Source organism: Rhea americana, unplaced genomic scaffold, assembly GCF_003343005.1.
Source record: "Rhea americana isolate MKP2758 unplaced genomic scaffold, rheAme1 scaffold_7, whole genome shotgun sequence".
NCBI classification, from domain to species: Eukaryota; Metazoa; Chordata; class Aves; order Rheiformes; family Rheidae; genus Rhea; species Rhea americana.
In genome coordinates this window covers 7103174-7112986 of record NW_028186867.1, presented here as the reverse complement: position 1 = coordinate 7112986, position 9813 = coordinate 7103174, and positions in this window count along the sequence as shown.

Below are 9813 nucleotides of genomic sequence, written 5' to 3'. Positions count from 1 at the left end.
AGGGTCTCAGCAATGCATGTTTTGATATGCTTGAAAGTACTCTAGACTCCCGTATTATCGTATTATGTGGGCATGATGGCAGTGTGGTAACATAAGTTCGGCTCCRAGATCTCTGGACTGATCAGTGAATGGATGGGAAAGCAGCTGATCAAAATTACTGGTGAACCTACTGGTGCACAGGCTAAGGCCATTTAAGAAATTTCCATTATTGGATATTTTAGAGAACAGGCTAACTATAGCCTGCATAGGAAAYGATTTATATACAATTGATCCTATTCCAGAACACAGAAATGGACTATGGTCTTCTAACCCTGTTCTGTCAGCACTTCTTTGACAGTGTAGCTAACCTATGGTTCACTGAGGTCCTCAGGCAAAGTATGGCCCAATATCCTACTGAGCAAGAGTCAGTGGTTTACATGGCAGAAAAAACACTAAAGTGCCAAAGGTATTCCTTCTCTCTGAGAGAGTGCTCAACAGCACTAGACAGCAGCAACACTCTGCTACCTACTTACTCTTTTGTGTCAYCYTTGGAATAGGAATTCAGTGTAGCATTTGTGACGTGGCATCCCTGCAACACTTCTCTCCAGGCATGGAGTGCTAGAAAGGTCTTGAGTGCACTGCTGTGGGGTCACTAGGCCCTGAGTGTGGAAGTGGGCCATGGAAACTAAATCTAGCATGCTTTGCATCCTTATCCTATATGCTGTGTGAACTGTGATGCACACTTTCTCAAGGAGGCTGTTTGGTTTGCAAGAGATGAGAGCTTGGGTTGGTGTAATGTGTATGTGGTGGGAACAAGGRTGAGGTAGGAGACAAYGAAAGGGAGGCACGTGACCGTGAAWGTATAGATTTGTTGCAAGACTYCTTACTGACTGAGCTGTCAGAAGCTGAGGAGGTACTATCATTGAGGGAGTTTGTATCTTGGGATGAATGAGATTAGCTCTTACACTAGCACACGAGTAGAAGTCCACAAAATTTTTAAGAAACAGCAAAGAGAGTTTGTGCTTTGGCACGACATCTCACCTTACTGCACCAAAGCACACTGTGCCTTTGGAAAGGAAGGAAATTCCATTCCTCACATGGTACCGCCAGCCTGCTTCTCACTGGAGAGCAGAGGTCCCACAACTTGCCTAAGTGGAGGTGGGGGTTGACTGCTGGCAGCAAGGTATAGAGGCAAGGCAGAAGAAGCAGGTACACTGCCTGCAGAAAGAAAGTCCAGTTACTGCCAGGAACTGGGGCTTCCGAATCTGCAGGAAACAGCCTGACAACAAACTTCTGATACAGATGTGACTGGGACACTTGGTGTAAGGATGCTCTTGGCACCAACAGTACGTAAAGTATAAAGTAAAGTGGTTGTTCTGGGACTAATGCACTGATGTTGGGGGGCTGTTTGGACTCCTAGCTGYCTAATAAAACACAGTGTGGTTTAATTAAACACTTGGGTTAATTAGGCAGTTGCGGGACAAATTCTGCCTATGGAAGCTGGCTTCTCTCCACTGACTTGGGAAGTTAGCTGTTAGTTTAGTGGTGCAGTGTTACTGAGCAGTAATAGTTTGGGTACATGTTAGGTGTAAAGCATGAACAGCGAGCTGAAAGGGACCTGCAAGGAGCTCTTTCATTGTGACCACCCTCAACAGAACAACTAGCCACAGAGACTGTACTGGTGTCCACGCTCTCTGTCAGATGTGCTGAATTGATGACATCTGTCAGCATTTCCATGGGGACAGAGATGTCAACCATTAGAGGTGAAGGATGCCTATTTCCCTGGTGCTGTCATACGGTCAGGGCCTAGTGACCCCACAGCAGTGCACTCAAGACCTTTCTAGCACTCCACGCCTGGAGAGAAGTGTTGCAGGGATGCCACGTCACAAATACTACACTGAATTCCTATCAAGGGTGACACAAAAGAGTATAACCTAATGGGAGTCTTAGGGCTCACACAGTTTATTGTGCACATCCCAGACTGAAGTGCAGCCGGTGCAGTTGCTGCTGTAAACRTCTGGGAGCCGTGGGGAGCTGTGTATTAGAGAAGGCCATACATTTTACCTACAGAATTTCAGGAGCTGACTAAGCATATCAGTCTGATCAGTCTCTTAATCCCTCAGACATGTATCTGGAAAATATCACCATCAGAAACAGTTGTAACAAGCAAATAATGACATGACATGCATTTAAAATCATTGTCCATACTGTCAGACAACCAGCATGCTATGGGAACAGATCTTAACAGCTGGAAGACAGCAACAGTTATTCCCCTCGTGGCATAGTCAAGATCAAATGCAATATAGATGGACAATAAGTACTTGAAAGCAATCACCAAAATCCACTTGAGTGACCAAAAGTCTCCCAGTTCCATACAAAGGAAGGAACACATAAAAGCATAAACGTCTTAAGGAATGGATTACTGAACAAGGGAATCTGCATGAAGACCAATCATAAATTATAGAAATCATCATTTTCCAATCAGTCAAGGATTGACAACCACCTGACTGAAACCACATTTAATTACTATGGTGTAATTTTTCTTAGCAATTGCATCATAAGAAAATCATCTGTGTAAGTATGAAACCCCAGTAACTAAGTGACTTTAATAAGTATTTGTCATGCCAGATTTTGCTGCAAGATAAAGACTGGAAATAAAGAATAATAATGTTTTCAAGTTAAAGGTCATATTCAAATAGTCTAAGGAATTTGTTTTTGCCAGAGAGGAACAACCTGATATTGTTTTTATCAGACAGGCCTGTAACAAATATGCCAGCCAAACTAGAGTTTGTTTTATGGATAAATATGGATAAATCCAGAATTTGGTTAACTAATGCTGAAAAGGATTTAATTTTATTTTAGCAGAGAGACCCTGTCACTAAAATATCTGGTTGAAAGTCTTTTTCAATGGCAAGCTTAACCTTAGCTTAACCTTAGTTGTGCTCTCTGGATGATATACTTTTAAAAACATTTGTATAAAACTTATGCTCACATGAAATTTTTGATTTAATCAAAATATTTTAGAATTAGCTGAAAAACATAAAATATTACAGTAGAGGTTTTGAGGTAAAATGACCCCATCAGTTTGAGTCAGTATCACCTAAAAATTAAGGCCTGGAGCCAAGCAGTCCTAAAAACAGCACAGAAAAGAACAGAATGGTGAGAAACTGGGGTATAAACACACTTTATAGAATTCATGGTGCTCTATTCACAGGTCTTATATTAAGCACATGACATTTTAGAGTAGACGTGCAGATGCCTGTGCAGCAGGCACTGAGAAACTCGCTGATGAGAAAGCCCTCTTGAAGGATTGATCTCCAAGGGCTTCCTAACTGTTCTGTTGATCATATTCAGAGTTGCTAACACATAAGTATATAAAACATAAAGTAAGGAGAAACAAGCTTTTTAATCTTTCCTAAGTTGGATTTTCATTTCAGTTTTAGAAATTTTGATGTACCTAACAATTTGCAAGTCAAAACTCCTTCGTAATCTTGCACTAAACTGAATCTAACAGGATTCAGTTATGGATTCCAAATCAATGGATTTTCAAGAAACAATTTTTGAAATTTTGGAAAAGTATTGCAATATTTCACATCAGATGTTAATATTGCTTTTAGATTTGCAGATAGCTCYGTTGATTGCCTCTGGTCCTTAAGATACAGTATTGTGAATACCAACAGTTGCAGTTCTGTGCTTGTCCTTCTGAATCTCCCAAAAGGGGAGGATCAGTCTCAAAATTTGGAGGTAGTTTAGAAAATTACTTTCTAACTAATTTTCATAATGTGCTGGCAGCTTGAGACTTCTGATGATCTTCCTGAGGCAAGAACGAAAAGTTTTGTAGTCATCATGTTACTGCAAACCTGTGGTCCAAAACACTGAAGATATAGAAGTCTAGAGCTTCTAATATTGGATGCAGRGGTAGATGCCCATAAAACCTGATCCAGTCTTGATCTTTTTGGTGGTAAAAAATGCTATGAAAGATGAAATCACTTACTGAAAGCTGGAATATGCACATTTCTTGCACTCAGGAACCTCAGCTTCCACATTACTATGCCAGTGATACATTATCACTTGATTTTCCTACACGGAAACCACAGCAAGTTTARGCTTGCCTGGGATGCCATAGGTTAGATCCTGCCTTAAGTCCAGAGGTAGATAYAGAACCAGGCCATCACTCTGGTAGTCTGATCATTTTCACATCAGTCAGCAAAGGCTCTTCTTTTCAGGCAGAATTTTGTTTCAAGGAAAAAAGTCCACAGGAAGGAGAGTTCATGAGGCTTGTTCAAGGACAAAGCTATTGTGGCTGATTTTATACAAAACACAGATACTCTGGGCATGAATGACAAGGCAAATCAGAAGATGGCAAGATTAGACAAAAAATCTGCCATTTAAAACAGCATTTGACTGTTATTTATTTGGAACGCACCATGGAAAGTGAGTCATAGTCTGAAGTTGCTGCAGTTTGGGGTATTGTTATGAATTCAGGCTTTTTTATATTTTCATTGAAGCAATCTCATAGTATTTGAAGCTTTGGAGAGAGCTAGAAAATTTTCTGCTAGAATAGATGGCAATGTAATCTTACCTAGCCCTCAGGTCCAAAGCCATAATGTTATGTAAGCTAATATTGATAGCATAAACATTACTAGGGCATTAGAATCAAAGCTGCAGGAAATTCAAGCCTACATAGTTGAGGCTGAAATTTAATATATGGATCCCATATTTACCCAGTTTCAGCAACCGCTACTCACATGTTTCCAATGCTTTGAATCTATGCATTGGTTAAATGTATAAAAGATAGGAACCATGTGGCAGACCATACCATAACAATCTGCTGGAGACTGTGCCCTAGAATGAAGAGAAAAACAAATGGAATACACTCCTGGTCTTACATATAAGACAACCACTGAATCTGCAAGGAAGAATATATACACATTTAGCCATGGTCCAGATCTTTTGGGGAATATTGCTTTTGGTAAAAATAATGTTCTCAGTTTTCTATTGCATAAAAGTAACAAAATATTATCATCTTAGTCTAAACAAAACGTCTCTCACTACAGGTGACAGATAAAGAGTTATTAAGATATGTCCATTTTGCATGTAGATAGGTACATACATGCTGAAATATATACACATATACATGTATATAGACATCTATTATTTATATCTATATAGAGAAAGACAAAGTGAGAGTGAAGATCTTACCTAATGCAAATATGAGAGACAACATAAGTGTGATCGTGTTCAATACTCCCAGGATATTTCCTGCCTTCTTGATAAAAGAAGAAAGAATATGTTCATGGTCACAGTCCAATCGAGTGTTCAAAACAGTGCTATTTCTGTCTCATTAAAAACTTCAAAATTGACATAAAAATTTAAGACAAAAGTTTGAACTTGGAGTAGAAATTTGAATTAAATTTCAACTTTAGTTCTCTTAAAATTGAATTTTACTGTGCTGGATGATGTATGCTGATTCATTACTCTGAATCTTTGGCCCATCCTCTTGGCTGAGCTTTTAAAAGCATAGTTTTTTTTCACTCTTGCTTGTATGTCTGCTTGTCTTGGATTTTACATATCAAATGTTTTACTTCTTTTCATGTTATGATGGATTAATCGTCTAGCGACATGAAAGAAAACTGACAAAACATTAGACTGTATGATTTCTGAAATCTTTAAAAGTAATTGGACTTACAGAGTTGTCCTGTATGAACATATGTTATACAGTAATAGGGTGAAAATTAGTGACTAAGTAGTTAATATCCTTAATGGTAAAGATGTAGGTAGAAATAATACCTCACACATACATTTCCATTGTCACAAACTGAAGTGTACCTAGGTCAAAGCTTTTAAAAATGAAGACTTTAAAGAACCTAATATCTGTTTAGGCACCAAAGGAGGCTGAGTAATTTTCAAAGCTGTCAAGAATTTCATTGGAATCTGATGGCTAGATGAAATATGCTGAAAATATGATAGGAACGTGATTTCTAATGTCATTAGGAAATAAAGTCTTGGGCTTATTTTTGAACTTTTTGTTTAACCTTGGCTGTAGCGTCCCATCACAATATAGAACATAACAAGATAATTATGGGCTGGATAGAGTATAGAAAATGGTACTTACCCTTTATGCTTTTTCCACTTGGGCACAGGAGATTTTCTTGTATCTTACAGCCACATATGTATAGATAGAAGTAGTTGAACTGTGAAAGTAATGATTCACAGATGTGTGAGAATTTGTTTCAGACATTGGGAAGATACATAAGATGTGCGTTTTATGAGCTCTACTATCGTTTTCCCTGACAGCATGAATTAAATTTCTGAGTAGCTAGCATTTTTTCCCAGTGATGTTCTTAGTGTAGGCTATAACCAACTATATCTTGCTACTTTTGTGTGCTGTGTCCTCAGTAATGACATGAAGAATCCATGGTTTCTAAACTTAAACTTCCTCCTTATTACTACATACTTACAAAGTTGGGGAATTGCAGRTAATCTGAAAACCATATTTTTATTTATTTAGTGTTGCATCCTTCTTCATATAACTCCTTCTTTTACAGCAGTACTGTGCAAGATGCTTCTTCATTTCTTTCCTCAAATCAAAGTATGTGAGTGGAAAAGTCACCACAAGAACATGGTCTTTTTCCCCATTCTCCATGGTCCATTTTGCTGGTAGTCAGGATGATTATCCACTACTCGTATGTGCTAAAGCAAGCAGCAGGGGACTTTTCTCTCTCCTCTTTTGTGAGTTGTCCCTCAGGCTATATCTGCACCTCATTCTTTTAGCTTGACTGACCTGCCTCATATCCTTTCGGTTCCTGCTGAATTTCACTCTAGCAAAGCTGTTTCTCAGAGTTGCGCAGCTCACACTGCAGCTGTTCTGGCAGTCCAGCTAGAACTGAATACGTTGTTAATTTGGTGGCAGAAGTGTCAATATAGCCATTGTTCTTAGCAGTGAAATGTAAATACATTCCTCTCCTGTTCTTGGTTTCACAGTAATAATCAAAAGCAATGGCTGTTTCTTCCCTTGTCCAAATCCCCAGATTAGTATCTCTCCATCACTTCAATTTTTCTGGAGTCACAGAGCTCATCAAACACCTTTGTCAGCTCTCCCATTGCTGGGGTATTCTCCTGGCAATACTGTTTTACTCTCATGCTGGCCTTTTTTCCTCACTGAAGTAATAATTAAGCTCTAGCTTTAGCTTTTCCATTTTTACCCCACCATAGTCATTTTTGTCATGTTCATGGCAGAACATGGCCTGTTCTTCCTTCCATTGCTTCCACACTGCACTACTTTTTTTTTTTTTTTTTTTTTTTTTAATCTAGAAAAAACTAACCTTTTCGGGTTGACAAGGGCCTCCAGGAGGTTCTTTCACTCTGCATTGAGCTCCTGGATTGTTTTCCTGTTAAGCACACTCTTCCTCTAGCTGAAGATCTCACTGAATTGACCATTGCTACCATAACTTACATAGTGCCTGCTAGGAAATAATAGGAAACCTCTCTGGCTCCGAGACAAAACTGGCACTTGACTATTTAGAGAGGCACTGTGAGCGCAGCTACTGTTTCCACTAGGTGCTTCTTGCTGCCCCCTTTAAGCTCTTTTCTCCTGAAAGATACAGAGCAATCTGGCGGAGGGAGGGGAATCTAGGATGCAGTTATCTCATCCAAATGCAAATATCAGCAATAGATCAGATGAACTGCAACCTATAAGCAGCTCTTTCTCTCTCCCGACTAAAAAGGAAGCTAAGCAATTAGATCAAATGAAGATGTCTACCCTATCTAAAGTGAGGTGAGATAAATYCAGTCAGTATGACTTCTGACGGATAGTCTTCATTTGACAGCTGCCATTAAATAGCAGTTAGACATATTTAAAAGAACCTTATCAAAAGGTGTTATGAAGCATACTCTTAATACGTTGTAATTGAATGCTTCAGCATGTCTGGCAGATAAGGCATCTATTGTCCCTTTAATGCATGTGATACGAATAGCACATTTAATTACCCTTTGTGTCAAAATTAATACAGATCCCAAAGCAGGCAGTGTCAATATATTTCGTTATATAGCAATTATAGTGAAGCCAGAGCCACTTAATGTACAGGATTGAAAACAGAAACTAAACAAACATGAAAAAAGGGGGAAAAAAAAGCATGGATCAGTGCTTCAAAGAATAACCTTATAACCTCAGGAAAGCAAGAGTTGTTCATTAGTCCTAGGCTGCAAGTCCAAATAAATATGTAACCTCTCCAAAGTGTTCAGACCAACCCCAGAGCCTGTTAGGCCTTGTTGTTTTAGAGACCTCAGAAAGGTGAAGGTGAGCTCTTGACACAATGTTTTTCATTTGAATTCACTTCCTGCTCTCTCGTTTACTGGAGGTAACTTCCCTTGGTACCTCAGCTGGCTTTCTTCACACAGAATGATTCTCTATTTGCATTTTGGTTCTAATACTGAATCGCCTAACATGATTCAATCTTATTTTCCCAGTTGTACCATTAATATTTTAATTTAATCAGAATTTCAGGAACTTGTTTGCCATCCAGAGCAACTTGGTTACCTGTCAGCCTCCATCAGCTTGTCATATTAGAGGTGATTGTTCCTTGAATCTAATCTACTTTAAATGATTTCATTGGGCAGAGGTCTATAAATCATTTCAGAATGGGTCTGACAGATGAAGGCTTAGGTAAGTAAACAAATCAGGCTTGCTTTACTTTAGGCAGCAATGAACTTGGCTTTATCAACTTCTCATTGATTTCTGCACTCCAAAAGGTCAAAAAAATCTCTTTAACATAAGAACATTATTAATATAAGTACAGTATTACAACCAACCATAATTAAGATAAGTCCCAACATTCAGTGATGAGGCTGACTTAAGAACATTGCAGACTGCATTTCAATAAAGCCTGTTATGCAGTTTGAATTGATGAATTCAATTCCAAAAGGTTTACTTTCCTCTTTCCAATCAAAACAGAAATTAACTGAATATTAAGCAGAGCAGAGTCCCTCTGGACTTTGAGCCAAGTTTATAAAACATAATATGATAAGGCTGCAGCTGGGAATCTAATGTACAGTATATTATTTGAGCCTTACAGTATGTTCACATTTAGTTACCTAAATTGTAGTTAAAAGCCAAAATCTGGTCCCTGTGAAATATTGCTGAGGAATCAGGCATCACATTGTGATTCAAGTTAGACACGTGCTATGGCTGAGTTAGTCAGTGATTACCAGCATGAAGCTGGCAACAACAAGGTGATATAGAGAATAAGGTATGTTACATAAGAGCCCATTTTGTTTTAGTTTCTGGATTTGAAACAATAACAGTATGTGTTGTTTGGAAGAACCGTTTCCCCTTYAGTGTGGGCAAGGAGGAAAACACTCCTTTCCTGCTGAGAATCTCAACCTCTGATAGGGGAAATAAATAAAAAATAGGGGTAAATAATGAAAAAAAAWTACCTCATGTAGTTCATTAATTATACAGACTGTTGAAACAGGACTAATAGGAAACAGGTAAGGAGAGATCTCGCAGTAATTTTAAAACAAAGGGTAAATCGACATCCAGAAATCATGGTAAGCATGATCTCCTCCTCCCTTAGATTTGTTCTCCAAAAAGGAAGGAATGCCTATTTCTGTTTCTGATTAGTTTACAAAACTGTATTCAGAAAAAAATAYACATATAATAATAAGTTTAAGGAATGTTTTCCTTGGAATAGCAGATTTGGCTGCATTGACACCCCTTGTCACAKCACCAGTCACTGGAAATTAAACAGCTCTTTATGCAAATATGCCTATCTCAGTGTGTAGGTCCAGAGTCTGAATTCACCAAAAAGAGCCCAACTCTCCTCAAATCTGCAT